The sequence below is a fragment of the Portunus trituberculatus genome, chromosome 46, assembly GCF_017591435.1.
Source record: "Portunus trituberculatus isolate SZX2019 chromosome 46, ASM1759143v1, whole genome shotgun sequence".
Taxonomy (NCBI): domain Eukaryota; kingdom Metazoa; phylum Arthropoda; class Malacostraca; order Decapoda; family Portunidae; genus Portunus; species Portunus trituberculatus.
In genome coordinates this window covers 19,399,094-19,423,111 of record NC_059300.1, presented here as the reverse complement: position 1 = coordinate 19,423,111, position 24,018 = coordinate 19,399,094, and the positions used below count along the sequence as shown (strand labels likewise).

The following is a 24,018-nucleotide window of genomic DNA, read 5'->3' as shown; positions in this document are numbered from 1 at the left end:
ATTATTGAACCTTGATAAATCAGATCCTGATAACTCTGATTTCATAAGTCGGACTCTGACTGACCCAGGGATTAAAATTGGAGTTGAACTACCCACCCTTTTTTTCCACTTTCTTTTGTTTTCTATTGACATTATAAATAATTTAATTCTAACAAAAAAAAAAGCATTTTTTTTTTGTACTTTAAAATTATATCAATCAAAAGTCGATCAGAGTTTATACCAACTTTGTGAAAAATTATGGTGTAAAAAATCACTTCAAGGTATTTGCTCTTAAAGATTTTTCATAATTTTGCCCTTGTTTTGTTATTTGTATTCATCTGATTGACATGAAATTTCAACACATGATTGTTTATTCAATGGTGACTTTCTGGAGCATGATAAGATGATGATGCATCAGATCTCAGCTTCTCTAGAAAATATTATTCGTTCATTACGAAAAGCTTAGAGTAATAATTTCTCTAAATAGGCTGCAGTACACATTCATTGGTCACTTCTGCAGCTGAGTTTCAAAGGTAGCCTGTAGGCTGTCAACCCCCACTGTAAAGGGAAGGGATTCAAGGGAGGAAGAAAGTCAAGGAGGGATTAGCACCAGACCTGAGCTACTTCCTACAACTCTCTCTCTCTCTCTCTCTCTCTCTCTCTCTCTCTCTCTCTCTCTCTCTCTCTCTCTCTCTCTCTCTCTCTCTCTCTCTCTCTCTCTCTCTCTCTCTCTCTCTATTATTATTATTATTATTATTATTTTTGTTATATTATTACTATCATCATTATTATTATCAGCATGCGTGTGTGTCCACACACACCCTAAAACACACACAGAGGAGATTTTAGAAATAAGGAAGCAAAATGACGCTCTAAAAACCACATGCCAGAACTTGCAGGATAAAGTGCAGCAAGTGGTTACAGACAGGATAGAAGGTGGTCTAGGTGAAAACAAATTGAAAGAACTAAGAAATGAATGGAAACAAGAACAAGAGGAGGAAACAGTCAAATTTTCAGAAGTGGTAAAGAGACAGATTCAGGAGAACACAAAAGTTGCTGTAATTGAGGTTATCAAAGAAAAGGAAAGCATGGTGAGGGATGCAGTGGACAAGAAAAAAAGCTTCGTGATCTACGGGATGAGAGAAAAGAAAAATCCAAATAAATTCACAAGAGAACGTGAAGAAAGGGAAATTACCAAAACGGTTATCAAAAGGGTACAAGACAGTACACAAGAAATTGACCAGGAGGTGGAGGAAGTGGTTAGGCTGGGAAGGTACACTGAAGGGGATAAGAGACCAATGAAGGTGAAAATGAGATCTTAAATAACTGTAGAAGAAATAATGGCTAGAAAAGGGAAGTTAGCCGATGATGTTGATCACAAGGAAATATGGATAAAAAAAGATATGAACTTAGAGGAAAGGGAAAAGGAGAAAGTGCTAAGAAGTGAGGCTAAGGAAAAAAAGAAGTGGTACTTAAGGAAAAAAGAGGAGGTCATGGAGGAGGCAATAAATTAAGAGTGACTTATACTAACATAGATGGTTTGTTATCAAATATATTGGAAGTTCGGGACTATTTGAAAGAGAAAAAGCCGGATGTGATGTGTATTGTTGAAACAAAACTGAAGAATGAGATACATTTCAACTTTAAAGAGGAAGGATATGATACCTGGAGGAGGGACAGGAAGGATAAAGGGGGAGGAGGAGTGCTAATAATGGTTCGTGATAACATTTGTGTGGAGGATGTGCAATATGGAGAGGACATAGTGGAAGCATTGGGAGTAACAATCAGAACAGAAGATTTGAAGAAGAGAAAAATTATAGTTACATATGTTCCACCAAAGACTAATACATGGTAATCAGAAGAGCATAAAGATATGTTATCTGGATAACATGTTAAGAAGAGATAGAAGAATACTCTTAGTTGGAGACTTCAACTGTAGAAAAAATAAACTGGGGAGAGATGGAAGTAATGTTTAATACAGTGGACCAGTGGGTAGAAGAGTCAACAAGATACAGAGGGGAAGAGGAACCATCATTATTTGACCTAGACTTCACAAAAAAAACAGAGTCCCCTCCAATCATACAATACCTTAGTCCAATGGGGAAAAGTAATCATGTGACATTAGAGATGCAAATGCAGGAGGAAGATGAGATAAGATACAGAGAGGACTATAAAGGAAATCATACAATACCTTAGTCCAATGGGGAGAAGTGATCATGTGACATTAGAGATGTAAATGCAGGAGGAAGATGAAATAAGATACAGAGAGGACTATAAAGGAGAGAGATTAAATTATGCAAGAGCAGATTTTGAAAAACTGAGGAGTTATTTTGCTGATATTGAGGGGACTAATATTATGAGCAGGAAGACTGTACAAGAAAAATATGACATATTCTTACAGGAATACAATGAAGGAGTAAAAAAGTTTGTTCTTGTTTATAGATTTCAGAAAAAAATACATACATGGTACAGTGCTAGATGCTTACAAGCAAAAAAGGCAAAGGATAAAGCATGGAGGAAACTTTTAAAGCAGGGAAATGACTATAATAGTCGGCAGTACAAAGATACTAGAAATGAATATATTAGAGTAAGGAGAGAGGAAGAAAGAAAGTTTGAGAAAGATGTCGTGGATAAATGCAAGGATGAACCCAAACTTTTCTACAAGTTTATAAATGGCAAAATAACGAAACAATTGAAAAAATAAAGAAAGAAAAAGGAAAGACATACCAAACAGAGAAAGAAATGTGTGAAATAATGAATAAGAGCTTCAAAACAGTTTTCACTGAAGATGACTTCACAAAACCTAATAGGACATTGAATTACAGGAAATTGCAGTTCATAAAGAGGATATTAGAAAATTACTGGACAAGTTGGAAGTCAGGAAAACAATGGGGCCAGATGGTGTATCAGGCTGGGTGTTAAAAGAATGTGAAGAGCAACTACTGGAGCCAATTTGGGAAATAATTAAAAGTTCAATAAATGAAGAGAAAGTTCCACAAGAGTGGAAGAGAGCCAACGTAATACCGATATTTAAAGGAGGAAAGGCAACTGAACCACTAAACTACAGACCAGTGTCACTTACAAGTGTTGTAAGGAAGTTATGTGAAATAATTATCAAAGAAAAATGTGTTAAATTTCTAGAAGAGGAGCAAGTCATATCGAACAGACAATTTGGGTTCAGGACAGGGCGGTCATGTGTATCAAACTTATTAAGCTTCTACTCCAGGGTTATTGCAGGACTTGAAAGCAGAGATAGATGGGTAGACACAGTATACCTGGACATTAAAAAGGCATTTGATAAAGTCCCTCATGGTAGACTTCTTTGGAAACTAGAGAACATAGGAGGACTGCATGGAACCTTGCTCGAATGGACAAGAGATTATTTGAAGGATAGAGAAATGAGAACTGTGATCAGAGATACATACTCGTCTTGGAGTAAAGTAACCAGCAGGGTGCCACAAGGGTCAGTGTTAGCTCCCATTATGTTTCAAGTTTATGTAAACGATATTCACATTGGAGTAAACAGCTATATGAATTTATTCTCTGATGATGCAAAGTTGCTAAAAGTTATCAACACCAGAGAGGACTGTATACTGCTACAGGAAGATTTAAATAAGATCTATGAATGGAGCAAGAAGTGGAAATTGGAGTTTAATGCCAAGAAATGTCACATAATGGAACTAGGAAAGAGTAAGAAAAGACCAGTATGGAACTATTTGATGGGAGAGGAGCAAATAATGAAGACAAAAGAGGAAAAAGATCTTGGAGTGATCATACAAGAAAATCTGAGCCCTGATAAACACATAAATACGATATTTGGACTATCATATAGGATGTTGACTAATATAAGAGTGGCATTTCATTACATGGATAAAGATATGATGAAAAAAATCATCACAAGCATGATACGCCCAAGGCTAGAATGTGCAGCAGTGGTATGGTCTCCGAGTTCTAAAAAAGATATAAGAAAACTGGAAAGGATACAGAAGATTGCTACAAAGATGGTGCCGGAATTAAAGGACCTCACATATGAAGAACGACTGAAGGAAATGGGATTGCCAACCTTACAAGATAGAAGAGAATGAGGGGACCTAATAACAATGTATAAAATAGTAAATGATATTGAAAAGATAGACAAAGAAGACCTGGTGCTGTTGGCAGAAGAGGATAGAAGGACAAGAGGACTTGAAAAGAAGATCAGGATGACGCAGTGTGTGAAGGATGTTGGAAAATACAGTTTTCTACACAGAACATTGAAAAAATGGAAAGCATTGGATAATGGAATTGTTGCAGCACATAGTGTGCATAACTTTAAAGAAAAATTAGATAAATGAAGATATGGAGACAGGACACTATGAGCCCCGTTCGAACCCTGTACAATACAACTAGGTAAATACAACTAGGTAAATACACACACACACACACAAAGAAACTTACGTATGAGCGGAATGTAATGTATTCCAACATAAATGGAGTGATATCGGGGATTTTAGAACTCAACGATTACTTGAGGGACAAGAACCCAGATATTGTGGGTCTTACTGAAACAAAACTGAGAGAGGGAGAAGACCTGATGATGGTTGGAGAAGGGAAATATAATGTTTGGAAAAGAAATAGAGTAGGTAAGATGGGAGGAGGAGTGATGTTGCTGGTTAAAAAAGATATAAAGGTGGATCAAGTGAAAGAAGGTATGGGAAAGGCAGAAGTGCTAAAGATCAGAGCAGAAACTAATGAAGGAAAAAGAGGCACTACATAGTGGTGTACGTACCACCTAAGACAAATGCATGGTCAGTACAGGAATATGAAGAAATGATAAGTGATACAGGAACATGTCTGGAAGAAATGTTGGGTGGCTGTGAACGAACTATAATGATGGGAGATTTTAATTGTAAAGAGGTGTGTTGGGAGGACTGGTCAATGGAAGGATCAGAGACAACATGGGGAAATACACTATTGACACTGGCAATGGAAAATGTGTTAACTCAGTGGGTCAAAGAAGATACTAGGTTTGGAGGAGAGGGAGCATCGTCAAGACTGGACTTGGTCTTTAGTACAGAGCCAATGGTCATTGAGGAGATGAGGGTGGAGTGCCCTTTAGCAAAGAGTGATCATGCAGTTTTGGAGTTCAAGGTGATAGATGAAGAGAAATCTAGAAGAAATGAAGAATATAAAGTGGGAAGATGGAATTATGCCAAGACAGATTTTGGAAACCTAAAGAAATTCTTTCAAGAGACAAATTGGATGAAATTCAAGAGTGCTAAGGAGCAAATGAAAAGTGGAAGGAATTTATAAAAATATACAAAGAAGGTGAGAAAAATTTGTACCAATAAGACAACATAGAGAAGTTGGAAAGCAGGACTGGTTTAACGATAGATGTGAAAAGGCTAGAACAAGAAAAGAGGATGCATGGAAGAGGTGGAGAAGGAAAAGACGGATTAAGCAGTGGGAAAGTTACAAAAGAGCAAGAAATGAATATGTGTTGATTAGAAGAGAAGAAAGAAAGAAACAAGAAAAGGATATAATTGATAAATGTAAAGACCAACCAAGGCTTTTTACAGACATGTGAACAACAACATCAAAAATAGAGAAAGTATTGAAAGTTTAGAAGTAAATGGAGTATGCAGTGAAGATCCCAGGAAATGGCAGAGGCTATGAATGGATGCTTTCGGAAGGTATTCACAAAGGAGACTGCTTTTGACAAACCACTGGTAATGGAACAGAAAGGGATTATGAAGGAGTTTCAAGTAACTGTGGAGGAGATCAAGAATATGATGGGGAGTTTAGAAGTGAGAAAAGCTGTGGGACCTGATGGGGTATCAGGATGGATTTTAAGAGAATGCAGGAGCAACTGGCAGAAAAAGTTTGTGAAGTAATTGATGCCTCATTAAGGGAAGGTGTAGTGCCCCAAGACTGGAAAAGAGCTAACATTGTCCCAATCTATAAATCAGGTAACAAGAGAGACCCATTGAACTATAGACCAGTGTCACTTACAAGTGTGGTAGCTAAGATGTGTGAGAGGGTGGTGAAGAATAGATGGACAGACTTCTTGGAGAAAATGACATACTTTGTGAGTGTCAATTTGGTTTTAGAAAAGGGCGTTCATGCACGACAAACCTGATATGTTACTATTCGAGGGTGATAGATGTAATACAGGAAAGAGATGGTTGGGCTGATGGAATATATCTGGATTTAAAAAAGGCCTTTGATAAGGTACCACACCGGAGACTGATCTGGAAACTTGAAATGGTAGGAGGAGTGCATGGCAGTTTACTAAAATGGATGGAAGACTTTTGGTAGGAAGAGAAATGAGAACAATAATTAAGGACAGACCATCAGAATGGGGCTTGGTGGAGAGTGGAGTTCCACAGGGATCAGTGTTGGCACCAGTAATGTTTCGGTCTACATAAATGACATGGTGGATGGGGTGTCCAGTTATGTGAGCCTATTTGCAGACGATGCAAAATTGTTAAGAAAAGTGAGATGTGACAAAGATTGCGAACTACTCCAGGAAGACTTGGACAGAATATGGAAATGGAGCTGTACATGGCAAATGGAGTTCAACACGACAAAATGCAAGAAATTAGAGTTTGGCAAGAGTGAAAGAAGAATCAGGAGTATGTACAAGATAGGAAATGAAGACATAAAACCAGTCATGAAGAAAAAGACCTTGGGGTGACAATTACCAATGACCTATCGCCAGAGAGACATATAAACAAAATAATTGGAGAAGTATTGAACTTATTGAGGAACATAAGAGTGGCGTTCAGATATTTAGATGAAGAAATGATGAAGAAAATAATTACTGCAATGATAAGACCGAGGCTTGAATATGCAACAATACAGTGGGCTCGAACTTAAAGAAACACATAAGGAAACTAGAGAAAGTACAGAGGGCTGCAACAAAATGGTGCCTGACTTAAGAGATTTGACTTATGAAGACAGACTGAAAAGAATGCAACTTCCGACCCTGGAAAACAGAAGAGAAAGGGGAGACCTGATAGCAATATACAGAGTGATGATTGGCATGGAAAAATGGATAGGGAAGATCTGTGTATGTGGAATGAAAGAATGTCGAGAGGGCATGGGAAAAACTAAAATGGCCACTTATAGGAGAGATGTGAAAAATATAGCTTCCTCATAGAAGGGTGGAAGCATGGAATAGTTTAGACGTGGAAGTGGTCAACGCAAGGAATATTCATGATTTTAAGAAAAAGCTGGACATTAGTAGATATGGAGACGGGACAGTACGAGCATAGCTCTTTTCCCATATGTTACAATTAGGTAAATACACACACACACACACACACGCTCCGTGGAGAGCGGACGTGCCTCCTGCTCAGAGCGGCATCTAACTAACACTCCACACGCTAAGCAATGTGCTTGAGTGAGAATAGTTATTGCTATTGAGGGGCGACCAGAGCGAGTAAACGAGTGTACAGAGTGAACGTAGACTGGTGGCGTGTACATGGGAGTGATTGGAGGTGTGAGAACCTCTACACTCCAAACGACAGAGCGGGAACCACACAAAGGCCAGCCATAGCAGCCGCCAACGCATCCCACCACACACACGTAGCTACCAGGCCTGGCCCCCAGTGACCACACACCCACATGCTCCCAGGAAGAGTAAAAAAAAATGTATAGACCGGTAAGAAATAAATTACCAAATTCAAAATATGTTGATGAGGCCCAGGGAGCAAAGCCAAAAGTGGCCAGTCAAAGCATGAGTCCATCTTCAACAGGGGCAACATTGCAAGGTAGATTGTAATGTTGGAGAAGAGATTTGAGGAGTTGGTGAAGGAATTAAAAGTTCAGAGGAGTGAGGAGGAGCAGGATAGAGAATTCCGCAAGGCTTTGAAGGAAAGAGTTAAGAGACTGGAGGAAAATGAAAAACGATTGGTGGATGAGAATGCACACTTGAGAGTGGAGGTTGAAAAATACAAGAGACGGTTGGAGGAGAAAATGGAGAGAGTAGTAAAGGAGAAAGATGACTTTAAGGAAATGATTAGTGAGCAGAATGAAAGGTTTCAAAGGGAATGGGAACTGAAGAAAACACAATGGACTGAGTCGAGGGAAGCAGAGATGGTTGGATTACAAGAAATAATTAAAGATCAGTTGAAGGAAGACAAAAAAGAAAGGTCCAAGGAACTGGTTAATGTTATGAAGAATAAGGAAACATTGATAAGGGAAATAGCAGAAAAGAAGAAGAGTGTGTTAATATTTGGGATGAAAGAACCAAATATAACATATAAGCCTAAGAGAATTAAGGAAGAATTAAGATCGGTAAGAGATCTGTTCAAAAATCTAAATGATGATGAAAAAAAAGACCTACAAGAAGAAGTGGAAGAGATCCATAGACTGGGTCCGTATAAGGAGGGAGTGAGCAGACCGATTAAAGTAGTACTGAAGTCACAACAATCTGCGGAGGATATCCTATATAGAACATCAAAGTTAAGAGAGATAGAAGGTTGTAAAGAGGTGTTTGTGAGAAAGAATAGAAATGAGGAAGAGAGGAGAAGATATAAGGAATTGGTGGAAGAGGCGAGAAGGAAAAATGATGAGCGGTCTGAGGAGGAAAGAGAAAAGTTTTTTTGGAGAGTTATAGGAGAGAGACTCAGAAAGTGGTATGTGGAAAGAAGGAATACGGAGGAACCCCTAGAGGGAGCAGTGGGTGGACCATAATGTATACTAATATAGGTGGGATACTGTCAAATAGATTGGAATTGCAAGACTATATGATAGTGGAGAAGCCTGATATAGTGTGTTTGACTGAGACAAAATTGCATGAAAAAACAAAGATAAATTTGGATAATAAATATAATATATGGAGAAAGGATAGAGAGAGAGTAAAGGTGGAGGAGGAGTTATGATTATGACGAAGAAATAAATAAATGTGGATAAGGTTTGGTATGGGAAGAACAACGCAGAAGTGATAAGCATAAGGATAAAAAGTGATGGAAAAGAATTAATGATCATGGTGACCTATGTACCTCCTAAAACAAATTCTTGGACATTAAGGGAATACGACAATATGATCAAGGATACTTTACAGAGTTTGGAAAGTGTATTATCTGGAAAAAGAAAGGTGATACTAGTAGGAGATTTTAATTGTAAGGAGGTGGATTGGGAAAATCTAGTAAGTGGTGTTGGAGAGGAAGCATGGGGAGAGAGAGATTTCTTAATCTAATGATGGAAAATATGATGGAACAGAGGGTGAAGGAAAATACTAGATATAGAGGAGATGATGAACCGGCTAGACTGGATTTGGTGTTAACAAGAGAAGTGTACCTATGTGGAGATATACAATACAAGTGTCCTTTGGAAAATAGTGATCATGTAGTTATGGAAATGCAGATAGCAACAACACAGCGAAGGAAGGACGAGACATACAGGAGTGGTAGATTGAATTATAGAAAGATGGACACAGAAAGTTTGAAAAATTATTTCAGAAAATTAGATTGGGAGGAGATGTTACAAATCAGAGAAGTGCAAAAGAAATATGAGATTTTTATGAAATATTATAAAGAAGGAGTTATGAAATTTGTACCAAAGTATAAACCGAGACAGGAAGGAAGAAAGGATTGGTTTAATGCAACTTGTGTTGAGGCTAAGGAAAAGAGATGTGGCTTGGAAAAGATGGAAAAGAGCAGGAATATACTAAATAAGGAGAATTATAGAGAGCAGAAATGAATATGTGAGGGTAAGGAGGAGGAAGAAAGAAAATTTGAAAAAGATATTGTAGACAAGAGTAAGGAACATTCAAAATTGTTTTACAGGTTCATAAATGGTTAACTTAAAAAGAGAGAGTCCATTGAAAGATTAAAAGGAGAGCAAGGGATAGTAGATGACCCTAAGAATATAGCGGAATTGCTAAATAATAGGTTTCAGCAAGTATTTACTAAAGAAACAATGTTTGTAAAGCCTCAGAATGTACAAGGAAATGTGCACATGGATGACATTAAGATACCTAAAAAGGAGTTATATAAAATGTTGGAGGAACTTAAAGATGATAAAGCGATGGGACCAGATGAAGTTTCAAGAAAATTATTGAAGGAGTGTAGAAAAGAATTGATTGATCCATTATATAATATTATAAGGTGTTCATTAGAAACAGGAAGTACCAGTAGAGTGGAAGAGAGCTGAAGTGGTGCCCATTTATAAGGGAGGCAGTAAGGAAGAGCCTCTTAACTATAGACCTGTGTCTCTAACAAGGAAAAGTGTTAAAGTAGATGGAAAACTACTTGAGATGGAGGGAGATGAGAACGGTAATAAGGGATGCAAAGTCAGACTGGTTGGTGGTGGATAGTGGAGTCCCACAAGGCTCAGTGCTGGCACCAATACTTTTCCTTGTATATATTAATGACATGCCAGAGGGAGTAAACAGTTATATTAATTTGTTTGCGGATGATGCGAAGTTGTGTAGGTGTGTGAAGAGTGAAGAAGATTGTGAAATTTTACAGGCAGACCTGGATAAGATTTGGGAGTGGAGCAAGAGGTGGCAAATGGAATTTAATCTGAGCAAAAGTCATGTGATGGAGATGGGAAAGAGTGGAAGACGGCCAAGAGGGTCATATAAGATGGGTGAAGAAGTAGTGTTGAAAAAGGTGGAAAAGGAAAAGGATTTGGGAGTGATAATACAAGACCATGGGCAGTTTGAGGCTCATATTGATAAGATGTTTGGAGAAACGTATAATTTGATAAAAAATATTGGATTAGCCTTCCATTATATGGATAAAGATATGATGAAGAATTGGCAGAAATGACCTATGAGGAGAGATTAAAAGAAATTAATTTGCCTACCTTGGAACAAAGAAGAGAAAGAGGAGATTTAATACAGGTTTATAAACTGTTGAATGGACTGGATGAAGTGGATAATGAGCAAATGATGTTGAGAGAGGAAAATTTAAGTAGAACTACAAGATCGCATAGTAAAAAGATAGCCAAGGGAATATGCTTGAAGGATGTGAAAAAATATAGTTTCCCACAAAGATGTGTGGAGGTGTGGAATGGTTTGAGTGAGGAGGTGGTGTCAGCAAGGAGTGTGCATAGTTTTAAAGGAAAGTTGGATGTGTGTAGATATGGAGACGGGCCACACGAGTATGATACCCAGGCCCTGTAAAATTACAACTAGGTGAATACAACTAGGTGAATACACACACACATGAGACACAGAGGAAGGAGATACCATGAGAATCAGCTGATCTTCACTAGTTTGGGTTTACAGTGGCCTGGGCGATAAGTGTGGACTCTCATTTTTTTCATGAATACAGTGTTAAATAATAATGAGTGAGAAAGATATTCCATCTAAATGCAGGTATGTGACAAGGAAAGAATGAAAGCTGATGATGACAATGTTGGTGAGGAGGAGGAGAATTTGAAGGCTTTGATACAGAAACTTCACTATTTGATAGAGTCTTAACTATGAACGAAATTAGATAAATTGATAAAGGAGAGTATGGAATGAAAGAGAATGAAGAACAGGATAAAGAGCTCCAGAAATTGAAAGAAAGGATAAAAAGAGTGGAAGAAAACGAAAATAGGCTAAGAACCGAAAATGAAGAATTAAAAGTCCAAATAGCGAACTATAAGAAACTGATGGAAGAAGGACTGGTAAAGGAGAAAGAAAAGAAAAGCTAAAAGATCTAGTTAACAAAGAAGAAGAAAGAGTACAAGAAGTGATTAAAAAAGAAGTACAAGCATGGAGAATCCAAGATAAGAAAGACAAGGAATCATTCCAAGAAGTATTTCAAGAACAGTTAAAAGAAAGAGATGAAAATATGACAAGCAAAATGATAGGAGTCCTCAAGAAAAAAGAAAATTTTGTAAGAGAAATTGTGGAAAAAAAGAAGAGTGTAATTATTTTTGGACTGAAAGAAAAAAATGTTAAATATAGACCAAGAAGGAAAAGACGAAATGAAATCAGTAAAGACCTACTAAAACATCTGAATGACGAGGATAGACAGAACTTAGAAGAAGAAGTAGAAGAAATCCATAGAAGGGGACAATATCAAGAAGGAACAGTGAGACCAATTAAGATATTACTAAAATCACAAGCAGCACCAGAAGAAGTACTATATAGAAAAACGAAACTCAGAGAAACAGAAGGTTGCAAAGACATATATATAAAGAAAAATAGAAACGAGGAGGAAAGGAAGAGACACAATGAACTGGTGGCAGAAGCAAGAGAAAAAAATAATGAAAGGTCAGAGGAGGAGAAGAAGGCATTTTTTTTAAGAATTATAGGAGACAGGATAAGGAAATGGTATATAAAAGAGAAAGAAGAGAAAAGAATGGAGCAAGTTTAACTAAAATGATAAGAACAAGAGATTAAAATGATGTATACAAACATAGATGGGATTTTATCTAGTAAATTAGAATTAAGAGATTACATAAAGAAAGAAGAACCAGATATTGTATGCCTGGTGGAAACAAAGTTAAATGAGGCAATAAAATAGACATAGATAAAAGGTATAATATATGGAGGAGAGACAGAGTGGGTAAAGGAGGAGGAGGAGTCATGATGATGTTAAGGAAGGAGATAGTGGTAAATCAAGTGGAGTTTGGGAAGGAAAATCAGAAATACTGTATGTTAAGATGCATATTAACAAAAGGAGTTAACAATCATTGGAACATATGTGCCACCAAAACAAACTCATGGACTAACCAAGAATATAGAGACATGATAGATGACACAATAAGGAGTCTTACAAGAATCATTAAGGAAAGGAGAAAAGTGATATTGATAGGAGATTTCAACTGTAAGGAGGAGGTAGACTGGGAAAATTATGAAAGTGGTATGGGGAAGATGCCTGGGAGATAGATTCCTGAACCTAATGATAGATAATTTGATGGTCCAAAGAGTAAAGGAAAACACAAGATTCAGAGGAAACGATGAGCCGGCAAGATTAGACCTAGTTTTTACAAGGGATATACCAATTAACGATGATATAAGATACAAGTGCCCATTGGGAAAGAGTGACCATGTAATATTAGAGATGGATATAGAAGAAGGAAAGGAAGATAGAGATGAATCATACAAAGGAGACCGATTAAATTACAGAAAGGCTGATATTGAGAATCTCAAGAACTATTTTAAAACGTAAACTGGGAGGAGATGGAAAACTCATTAACGGTTCAAGAGAAATATAACTTATTTTTGGAAATATACAAAACTGGGGTCAGGAATATGTTCCGAAATATAGACCTAAAGAAGAAGGAAAGAAAGATTGGTTTAATGCAAGATGTGCTAGGGCAAAGGAGAAACGAGATGGAGCATGGAAAAGGTGGAGAAGAAACAGAAATCCAGAAAATAAGGAAAACTTCAAAACAGCAAGAAATGAATATGCTAAGGTGAGAAAGGAAGAAGAAAAGAACTATGAAAAGGACATTGTCGAAAATGTAAGGAACAACCAAAATTGTTCTACAGATTCATAAATGGAAAAATAAGACAAAAAGAAACAATAGAAAGGTTAAAAGGAGAAAACGGAATGGTGGAAGACCCAAAAGTATGGCAGAACTGTTAAATAGTAAATTTCATGAGGTCTTTACTAAGGAATCCAAATTTGAAAGACCACAGGGTAATAGAGAGACTGTCTATATGAAAGAGATTAAAGTAACCAAGCTTGAAATAAAAAGTTGATGACGGAATTGGATGAGGAAAAGGCAATGGGACCGGATGAAGTCTCAGGCAGAATACTGAAAGAATGTAGGGAAGAACTAGCAAGTCCAATATACAACATCATAAAATGCTCAATAGAAAATGGAACAGTGCCAGTGGAGTGGAAAAGAGCTGAGGTGGTTCCCATATATAAGAGCGGAAGGAAGGAAGAACCTTTAAATTACAGGCCGGTATCACTAACTAGTGTAATATGCAAGATGTGTGAAAAGTAATAAAGAAGCAATGGATCGAGTTTCTTGAAGACAACAAAATATTATCAAATAGCCAATTTGGTTTTAGAAAAGGTCGGTCATGTGTGACAAATTTATTGAGTTTCTACTCTAGAATAGTTGATAAAGTACAAGAGAGAGAGGGATGGGTTGACTGTATTTATTTAGATCTAAAAAAGGCTTTTGATAAAGTGCCACATGAAAGATTACTATGGAAGTTAGAGGAGAAGGGTGGCTTAAAAGGAAGCACATTGAGATGGATGAAGAATTACTTAAGGGGAGAGAAATAAGGACGATAGTTAAAGATATGAAGTCCAAGTGGAGAACAGTAGACAGCGGAGTGCCACAGGGTCAGTATTGGCACCAATACTTTTTCTCGTATATATAAATGACATGCCAGAGGAGTGAACAGCTACATAAATCTGTTTATGGACGATGCGAAACTGTGCAGAGTCATTAAACAAAAGAGGATTGTGAAATACTACAGGAAGACTTAAACAAGATCTGGAAATGGAGCAAAAATGGAGATGGAATTCAATGTGGACAAAAGCCATGTCATGGAAATGGGAAAAGTGAAAGACGACCAGTGGGAATCTATAAGATGGGAGATGGAGTAGAACTAGAAAAGTAAAAAGGAAAAGGACTTGGGAGTGACAATGGAAGAAAATAATCAACCGGTTAGCCATATTGATAGAATTTTCAGAGACGTATAATTTGCTAAGGAATATTGGAGTAGCATTTCACTATATGGACAAGGAAATGATGAAGAAATTGATAAGTACTAAAATAAGACCTAGATTGGAATATGCAGGAGTTGTGTGGACTTACAAAAAGAAACACATAAGAAAATTAGAGAGACTACAAAAATGGCTACAAGAATGGTTCCAGAATTTAAAGGGATGGCATATGAGGAGAGACTAAAGGCAATGGATCTACCAACCTTGGAGCAGAGAAGAGAGAGAGGATCTGATACAAGTTTATAAATTGATTAACGGAATGGATGAAGTGGATAATGAGAAACTGATCCTGAGAGAAGAATATGACTTTAGAAGCACAAGATCGCATAGTAAGAAACTAAGGAAGGACGATGTCTGAGAGATGTTAAAAATTTAGTTTGAGCAAAGATGTGTTGAGACTTGGAACAGTTTGAGTGAGGAAGTGGTATCAGCAAAGAGTGTACATAGTTTTAAAGAAAAATTGGATAAGTGTAGATATGGACACGGGACCACACGAGCATAAAGCCCAGGCCCTGTAAAACTACAACTAGGTAAATACAATTGTAGGTAAATGACACACACACAGACAGACACTGATGTTGTGTGGAGTTAAAAAGAGTAGGTAAGAGGTGGAGGAATGTTGTGAAAAAAGATAAAAGGGGAAAAAAAAAAAAAAAAAAGATCAGAGCAGAAACTAATGAAAAAAAAGAGGCACTACATAGTGGTGTACGTACCACCTAAGACAAATGCATGGTCAGTACAGGAATATGAAGAAATGATAAGTGATACAGGAACATGTCTGGAAGAAATGTTGGGTGGCTGTGAACGAACTATAATGATGGGAGATTTTAATTGTAAAGAGGTGTGTTGGGAGGACTGGTCAATGGAAGGATCAGAGACAACATGGGAAATACACTATTGACACTGGCAATGGAAAATGTGTTAACTCAGTGGGTCAAAGAAGATACTAGGTTTGGAGGAGAGGAGCATCGTCAAGACTGGACTTGGTCTTTAGTACAGAGCCAATGGTCATTGAGGAGATGAGGGTGGAGTGCCCTTTAGCAAAGAGTGATCATGCAGTTTTGGAGTTCAAGGTGATAGACGAAGAGAAATCTAGAAGAAATGAAGAATATAAAGTGGGAAGATGGAATTATGCCAAGACAGATTTTGGAAACCTAAAGAAATTCTTTCAAGAGACAAATTGGATGAAATTCAAGAGTGCTAAGGAGCAAATGAAAAGTGGAAGGAATTTATAAAATATACAAAGAAGGTGAGAAAAATTTGTACCAATAAGACAACATAGAGAAGTTGGAAAGCAGGACTGGTTTAACGATAGATGTGAAAAGGCTAGAACAAGAAAAGAGGATGCATGGAAGAGGTGGAGAAGGAAAAGACGGATTAAGCAGTGGGAAAGTTACAAAAGAGCAAGAAATGAATATGTGTTGATTAGAAGAGAAGAAAGAAAGAAACAAGAAAAGGATATAATTGATAAATGTAAAGACCAACCAAGGCTTTTTACAGACATGTGAACAACAACATCAAAAATAGAGAAAGTATTGAAAGTTTAGAAGTAAATGGAGTATGCAGTGAAGATCCCAGGAAATGGCAGAGGCTATGAATGGATGCTTTCGGAAGGTATTCACAAAGGAGACTGCTTTTGACAAACCACTGGTAATGGAACAGAAAGGGATTATGAAGGAGTTTCAAGTAACTGTGGAGGAGATCAAGAACATGATGGGGAGTTTAGAAGTGAGAAAAGCTGTGGGACCTGATGGGGTATCAGGATGGATTTTAAGAGAATGCAGGAGCAATTGGCAGAAAAAGTTTGTGAAGTAATTGATGCCTCATTAAGGGAAGGTGTAGTGCCCCAAGACTGGAAAAGAGCTAACATTGTCCCAATCTATAAATCAGGTAACAAGAGAGACCCATTGAACTATAGACCAGTGTCACTTACAAGTGTGGTAGCTAAGATGTGTGAGAGGGTGGTGAAGAATAGATGGACAGACTTCTTGGAGAAAATGACATACTTTGTGAGTGTCAATTTGGTTTTAGAAAGGGCGTTCATGCACGACAAACCTGATATGTTACTATTCGAGGGTGATAGATGTAATACAGGAAAGAGATGGTTGGGCTGATGGAATATATCTGGATTTAAAAAAGGCCTTTGATAAGGTACCACACCAGAGACTGATCTGGAAACTTGAAATGGTAGGAGGAGTGCATGGCAGTTTACTAAAATGGATGGAAGACTTTTGGTAGGAAGAGAAATGAGAACAATAATTAAGGACAGACCATCAGAATGGGGATTGGTGGAGAGTGGAGTTCCACAGGGATCAGTGTTGGCACCAGTAATGTTCGCAGTCTACATAAATGACATGGTGGATGGGGTGTCCAGTTATGTGAGCCTATTTGCAGACGATGCAAAATTGTTAAGAAAAGTGAGATGTGACAAAGATTGCGAACTACTCCAGGAAGACTTGGACAGAATATGGAAATGGAGCTGTACATGGCAAATGGAGTTCAACACGACAAAATGCAAGAAAATAGAGTTTGGCAAGAGTGAAAGAAGAATCAGGAGTATGTACAAGATAGGAAATGAAGACATAAAACCAGTCATGAAGAAAAAGACCTTGGGGTGACAATTACCAATGACCTATCGCCAGAGAGACATATAAACAAAATAATTGGAGAAGTATTGAACTTATTGAGGAACATAAGAGTGGCGTTCGTATATCTAGATGAAGAAATGATGAAGAAAATAATTACTGCAATGATAAGACCGAGGCTTGAATATGCAACAATACAGTGGGCTCGAACTTAAAGAAACACATAAGGAAACTAGAGAAAGTACAGAGGGCTGCAACGAAAATGGTGCCTGACTTAAGAGATTTGACTTATGAAGACAGACTGAAAAGAATGCAACTTCCAACCCTGGAAAACAGAAGAGAAAGGGGAGACCTGATAGCAATATACAGAGTGATGATTGGCATGGAAAAAATGGATAGGGAAGATCTGTGTATGTGGAATGGAAGAATGTCGAGAGGGCATGGGAAAAACTAAAATGGCCACTTATAGGAGAGATGTGAAAATATAGCTTCCCTCATAGAAGGGTGGAAGCATGGAATAGTTTAGACGTGGAAGTGGTCAACGCAAGGAATATTCATGATTTTAAGAAAAGCTGGACATTAATAGATATGGAGACGGGACAACACGAGCATAGCTCTTTTCCCGTATGTTACAATTAGGTAAATACAATTAGGTAAATACACACACACACACACACACACACACACACACAACAACAAATTTTCTAATCTCTCTCTCTCTCTCTCTCTCTCTCTCTCTCTCTCTCTTCTCTCTCTCTCTCTCTCTCTCTTTCTCTCTTGTTCCCTTCCCCCTTCCTCTCGAAAGATAAGCTACATGCGTCCCACTTGTGTCTAAAATAGCAAAATTCAACTGTCTCTCTCTCTCTCTCTCTCTCTTTCTCCAGAGAGAAGCATCCACTTTCCTCTTCGAAGGCGATATAGTGACTAAAAAATAGCAGCATAATACACAAAGATGACAAGTATGACAAGCTTGTATGAGTTTCCTGGCTGGGGCGGCTATAATTATATCATACAGGTGGGCTTTTTTAACATCCGGCGCGAAGGGGTTAAATATTGGAGTAACATTAGCTAACTTCCAGTCCTGAGGTATCTCAACAAACTTAAGTGATCTTTCAAAGATTAACTTAAGTGCTTCAGAAATACTGTCTACACCCTCATTAAGTACTCTGGCATGTAGCTCATCAGGACCACTAGCTTTCCTATCGTCTAGTTCAAGAATAAATTTCCTAATAATTCCCGGTTTTATATCAATATTTTCTAAAGCTCTTAAACTACTTGTCGCACTGTTTGTAACAGGATTTCCTATTTTTTCCCTAGTAAATACTGAAGAAAATTGCTCATTCAATAATTCTACTATGTCTTCAATTTGATCCACTACTACACCATCTTTTCTGATTGGTCCAATCCTATCCTTATTTCTTTTATCACTGACCTTGTAATAACTATATAATTTTTTGGGATCTTTACTCCCAGCTCTAGCTAGTTTTATCTCTACCTGCCTTTTACTTTTTTATATAACCTTAATCAAATCATCTCTGACCTGTCTGTACCTAATCAAATCTACATCTTCCTCACTTTTCTGCATTTCTCTATATGCCCTCTTCTTCTCTCTGATCTGTCTACCTATCTCGTGAGTCCACCATAATGGCTTCATGTTTCTCTGCCTTATATCTTTGTAAGGGATACACTGCATCACTATACCCTTTACTACAACCTTAAGAATATCCCACATCTCCTGTGCAGTTTTATTTTCGAAACTATCTTCCCAGTTTACCTCTCCTAATAACTGACGTAATGTACCATAATTGCCTTTCTGATAATTTGGGACTCTAGTCTTATTCACTATATTATCCCTACTGGAATTAATGATAAATCTAATTATATGATGGTCACTGTTTGCTAAAGTCTCTCCTACCTCAACTTCCTTTAAACAATGCTCAATATTTGTTAGTACTATGTCTAAAACCTTCCTCCCCCTAGTAGGTTTATCTACCATCTGCACTAAATAGTTATCCTGAAAACTTTCCATAAACTTATTTTCACTAGCATCTCCTACCATCCTCTCCCAGTTTACTGACTTAAGATTAAAATCTAAGATAATTGTCTGACTAGTACACCCCCTATTTATCTCATCTGCCATAAGGTTGTCTACATCTGCTGACTGGTTAGGTGGTCTATAAAAAGCTCCTATTCTAATAACCTTACTTTTGTTTACTCTAACATCCAGCCATAAAGACTCTACTCTGTTATCTACCTTAATACCATTAACCTGACTGGAAATGAAGGATTTTTTTACATAAATAACTACTCCTCCACCTATCCAACCAATTCTCTGGTGTAAATACATAATGTATCCATCTACTTCATATTCTTTCCTATTTTCCCTAAACTTTTCCTCATTTACCCATGCCTCTGTGACACATACAACATCTAAGTCCTCCTCAACTATATAACTAGATAACTCGTCCTTCTTGTTCCTAAGACTCCTGGCATTTACATAAAAATATTTAAGTCCTGCTACCTTCCTAGATGCTGTCTCCTTACTTGGAATCCTAATGTTATTCTCTCCTATTTGCACCTGGAAATCTTTCCTAATCTTTTCACTATCTCTGTTTATCCTATCTAATTTATGTCTAACATCTTTCTTCTGGAATGCATTTGCTATCTCACCCCCTACACTCCATCCCAACTTTCCCCTCCAGACATCCACTCAGCGCATCCACACCCTTCCTACTCAGATGCACACCATCCCTAGCATACAAATCCCTTCGCCCATAGAACCTATCCCATACAAAGCTGACACCCACATCCTTACACATGGCAGTTTACTAAAATGGATGGAAGACTTTTTGGTAGGAAGAGAAATGAGAACAATAATTAAGGACAGACCATCAGAATGGGGCTTGGTGGAGAGTGGAGTCCCACAGGGATCAGTGTTGGCACCAGTAATGTTTGCGGTCTACATAAATGACATGGTGGATGGGGTGTCCAGTTATGTGAGCCTATTTGCAGACGATGCAAAATTGTTAAGAAAAGTGAGATGTGACAAAGATTGCGAACTACTCCAGGAAGACTTGGACAGAATATGGAAATGGAGCTGTACATGGCAAATGGAGTTCAACACGACAAAATGCAAGAAAATAGAGTTTGGCAAGAGTGAAAGAAGAATCAGGAGTATGTACAAGATAGGAAATGAAGACATAAAACCAGTCATGAAGAAAAAGATCTTGGGGTGACAATTACCAATGACCTATCGCCAGAGAGACATATAAACAAAATAATTGGAGAAGTATTGAACTTATTGAGGAACATAAGAGTGGCGTTCGTATATTTAGATGAAGAAATGATGAAGAAAATAATTACTGCAATGATAAGACCAAGGCTTGAATATGCAACAATACAGTGGGCTCGAACTTAAAGAAACACATAAGGAAACTAGAGAAAGTACAGAGGGCTGCAACAAAATGGTGCCTGACTTAAGAGATTTGACTTATGAAGACAGACTGAACAGAATGCAACTTCCGACCCTGGAAAACAGAAGAAAGGGAGACCTGATAGCAATATACAGAGTGATGATTGGCATGGAAAAATGGATAGGGAAGATCTGTGTATGTGGAATGAAAGAATGTCGAGAGGGCATGGGAAAAAACTAAAATGGCCACTTATAGGAGAGATGTGAAAAATATAGCTTCCCTCATAGAAGGGTGGAAGCATGGAATAGTTTAGACGTGGAAGTGGTCAACGCAAGGAATATTCATGATTTTAAGAAAAAGCTGGACATTAGTAGATATGGAGACGGGACACACGAGCATAGCTCCTTTCCGTATGTTACAATTAGGTAAATACAATTAGGTAAATACACACACACGATCATTCACACCAATGGCCCTAGACAACCATTCCCTGCTAACATACACACTCTTCCGACCCACCTGCTCTGACATCGTTCCCACCTACGTGCAAAACTACTACACCCTCCCTCTTCATCCCCCCCAACCCTCTTCTGCACTTCCTCACTCACTGTCTTCACACCTGCACCAGGCATACACACGTTCGTCCTCCTATCCCTGTCTTTAACACAGAAGGTGCTATCTAAGTACCTAACCTGAGAGTCACCCACCACACACACCTGAGGTGAGCTAAGCACAACCCTCCTCCTCCTCTCCTCTACCCCCTTCTCTCTCCTTTCACTCACCACAACCACTTCATTCACTCCACTCTCACTCTCACTCTCCCCTTCCCCCTCCAACAAACCGAACCTATTTTCACACTCAACAGGTTTAGTCCTATCCTCCCTAACTGCCTCCACTTTCCTTCTCCTCGCAACCTGCCATCTCTGCCCATCCTGACTACTATCTTGCCCAGTCTGGCTCGCCTGCTCCCTCTTCCCCACTCTGCTCTTCCCGACAGAGGGCCAAGCCACCCTGTCGCCCTCAGAAGGTCCAACCTTTGGCCCAACACTGATCTCCTGCCTAATTTTTTCCACTGCCTCCCCAAGCCTCTTAATCTCCTCCTTCAACTCAAAGATGAGAACTTCATTTGCACTTTTTCCCTCACTTAGCTTTCTCATTTCCTCTCGCAATTCTCGGTGCTCAAGAGAAAGAACTAAATTCTCGCTCTTGAGCCTACACACCATACACTCAGAAAAGTCAACGACCTTCCTGTCATGCCCACACATAACAAACTCTCCCAATCCCACCGCAACACTCTCTTTCACGCACTCAATCACACTCTGATATACCTCAGTAGCTACCACCATACTAATTTACAATCTGTTAACTCACAAACAAATAAAAATACTTGGTGATGGCGGGGTGTGGTAACCGCGATGGTGGGGGGCCTAAGTGAGGTCAACTAATCGTCTTTCAAGGTCAATTTGACGGTTACAAGCCTAGTCTCCTAGCTCTACCAAAATACTTTTAACTCACAAACACTGATTCTAACCACTAACACTTGCAATACACACTTTCACTTCAATAACACTCAAAAGCACCACACACAAACACCAAGCACAAACACCACTCGCTAACTATAAAAACAACAGCCAAAAACGGAGCGCACACACAACACGTCCACTCGCCACCGCAGCTACCTCACCAAGATCAATAGACAGTCACACTGCTGACCAGACATCTCTGAGCAACTTTCAGGGAAAAGCTACAACAGGAGTTGGAGACTGGCATAGACATATGTTCAGGGGATGAGAGGGCCATATATCTTAATTAAATTTATAAAATAACTTGCATGTACACCCACAAACAACATACTAAACTTTCAAGCCAATTGGACGTACCGTAAGTGAGATTATGACTTGTTTTTTATATTCGCGACGCCCTCTCCCCCCTTAATTCTCCTGTCTCCATTTTAAATAAGTTTGGATCATATATATGGAAAGAAAAACAAGAGAGAGATGGAACAGAGTAGTGCTGCCAGACGTATGACAGAATCAAAACATACGCCATCATGTGAAAACCAAGAGTACTTTGAAACTCCTGTTGGACTAAGGAAACTAACTGAGGATATTATGGAAAAGGATTTTTCTGGATTCAGGGAAGAACGAGGTAGTATGAGGAGGTTGATCAACATAGAAAAAGTTAAGGTACATGAAGGAAGTGATGTCGAGTCTAATGGACAAGCAGGACCGACTGACAACAGAAAACGCAGAGCTTAAGTTGAGACTGGTAGAATGTGAGAAGGTCAGAAATACAAGAAAGAAAGAAACAAAATGACGCACTCAAATCCACATGCCAAGACTACAAAAACTCCTTAAAGAGCTTACAAGTTAAAGTGCAGGATGGGATTGTGGACAGGGTAAAAGGTGAACTGGGTGAAAATAAGCTGAAGAAACTATGAAATGCATGGAAGCAAGAACAAGAAGAGGGAAAAGTTAAATTTTCGTAGGTTGTAAAGAGACAAATTCAGGAAAACACGAGTCGCTGTAATTCAAGTAATTAAAGAGAAAGAAGACCTGGTGCAGGATACAGTGAATAAGAGGAAAAGCTTCATTATTTTTGGGATGAAGGAAAAGAAAAATCCAAATAAATTCACAAGAGAATGTGAAGAGAGAGAATTGGCCAAAACTGTTATCAAACAAGTTCAAGACAGCACACAAGAACTAGACCAGGAGGCGGAGGAAGTGATCAGGCTAGGAAAATATAGTGAAGGGAGTAGGAGACCAATGAAAGTGCAAATGAGATCTCAAGTGGCAGTAGAGAAAATTATGGCTAGGAAAGGGAAGCTGGCTGATGATACTGAACACAAGGATATATGGATAAAAAGAGATATGAATCAAGAGGAGAGGGAAAGGGAGAAAGTGTTATGAAGTGAAGCGAAGGGAAAAAAAAAATGAGAAAAGGACAGAGACTGAGAAGAGTTTTTACTGGAGGGTTCTGGATATGAGATTAAAGTGGTACCTATGGAAGAAAGAGGAGGGTTTTGGAGAAAGCAAGAAATTAAGAGTGACTTCTGCTAATATAGATGGGTTGTTATCAAGCATGTTGGAAGTTAGGGATTATTTGAAAGAAAAAAAGAGCAAATCCATGTAAACTTTAAAGAGGAGGGTTATAATAGCTGGAGGAGAGACAGGAAGGATAAAGAGGGAGGAGGAGTGCTAATAATGGTTTGTGATAATATATGTGTGGAGGATGTTCAATATGGAGAAAACAAAATGGAAGTAATGGGAGTAACAATTAAAACAGAGGAATTGATGAAAAGAAAAATTATAGTTACATATGTGTCATCTAAAACACATACATGGGGAACTGAAGAACATAAATATATGCAAAGAGAGGTGATTAAGTGCCTAGATAACATGATAAGAAGAGATAGAAAAA

General features: G+C 38.2%; 1 protein-coding gene across 1 annotated transcript in view; it reads left to right on the top strand.

The window, feature by feature from the left end:
- LOC123519891 (receptor-type tyrosine-protein phosphatase epsilon-like) overlaps positions 1 to 24,018 on the top strand; it is a 443,234-nt gene that overhangs the window by 68,639 nt on the left and 350,577 nt on the right. The window lies entirely within an intron of this gene.